Raw genomic sequence first — 1566 nt, 5'->3', positions numbered from 1 at the left:
GTCGGTTCCGTAGACCAGTGAGTACGGTGTTTCTCCTGTGGAGGATTTGGGTGTGGTCCGGTGTGCCCACAACACTTCCGGTAGTAGCTCGGGCCATAGCCCTTTGGCTTCCTCGAGTTTCTTCTTCAGTATGTTCAATATTGTTTTATTGGAAGACTCTGCTTGGCCGTTGGCGGCGGGGTGATATGGCGTGGAGAGTATTCGCTTAATATGCCATTTGTCGAAGAACTTTGTCGTCTTTTGGCCGATGAACTGTCGTCCGTTGTCGCAGCTGATTTCCTTGGGGATGCCGAAACGGCAGATGATATTCTTCCATATGAAGGCGATGACTTCCTGTTCGCGTATTTGGGCGTACGCACCTGCTTCCACCCACTTGGAAAAATAGTCAGTTAAAACTAATAGAAATTGTACCTTTCCCCGTCCCGCTGGTAGGGGACCGACTATGTCCATTCCCCATTTGATGAAAGGCCATGGGGAAGTGACTGAGTGAAGTGGTTCTCCTGGTTGGTGTATCATGGGGGCATACTTTTGGCATTGTTCGCATCGGCGAACATATTCCGCTGCGTCTTTCTTCATAGTGGGCCAATAATAGCCGGCCCGTATTATGCAGCGCACGAGGGCGCGGTTACCTGTGTGGGCGCCGCAGTGACCTTCGTGTATGGTGCGGCCCTAAGCATTTGGCTAGGGGTCCGCCAAACGTCCTTTTGTAGAGCTCGTGGTTTATCAGGCAATACCGGGCGGCCTGTATGCGGAGCTTCTTGGCTTCTTTTTTGTCGAGTGAGAGTGTTCCATCCTGCAGATGGGATACAAATTAGTTGCGCCAGTCCCAAGTCAAATTTAAAGAGAGTACCTTAGGGTGATCAATGGCTGAATGGAGGAGGGTGACCACACTTTCTTTGTTGAAGTTTTTAGTGGTTGCGGCCAATTTTGCTAGACCGTCTGCTTCAACGTTCAGTGCCCTCGGAACTTGTTCGAAGCAGAACTCGTCGAACTCAGTCATTAATCTGTGGATTTCTGACTGGTATTTTTGCAATCTCTGCTCCTTGATTTGGTAAGTCCCAGTGACCTGGTTCACCACGAGTTGGGAGTCGCAATGGAGAACGAGTCGTCGAGCTCCATACTTGATGGCTAGTTTTATACCTGCAATAACAGCCTCGTACTCGGCCTCGTTGTTAGTCATCTCGGGGCATCGTATGGACTGGCGAATTATTTCTCCCGTGGGGACCTCGAGAACGAGTCCCAGTCCCGATCCCGAGGCATTAGCGGCGCCATCAGTGTAAAGAGTCCATAGGTCGGTGTTGGAGGGGGCACGACGTGCCTCTAGTTCCGACTTTGGTAATATCTCTGCGCTGAAGTCGGCTATAAAGTCGGCAAGTACTTGCGACTTGATGGCGTTTCTTGGGTGATATGAGATATCGTGCTCGCTGAGCTCTATGGCCCATCTGGCGAGCCTGCCTGATAACTCAGGCTTATGTAGGATGCTTCTCAAGGGGAAGGTCGTCACTACTTTTATGGGGTGGCACTAAAAATAGGGTCGGAGCTTCCGTGAAGCTACGACCAATGCCA

The sequence above is a fragment of the Nicotiana attenuata genome, chromosome 6, assembly GCF_001879085.1.
Source record: "Nicotiana attenuata strain UT chromosome 6, NIATTr2, whole genome shotgun sequence".
In the NCBI taxonomy this organism is placed as follows: Eukaryota; Viridiplantae; Streptophyta; class Magnoliopsida; order Solanales; family Solanaceae; genus Nicotiana; species Nicotiana attenuata.
This window is presented reverse-complemented; position numbering follows the sequence as displayed.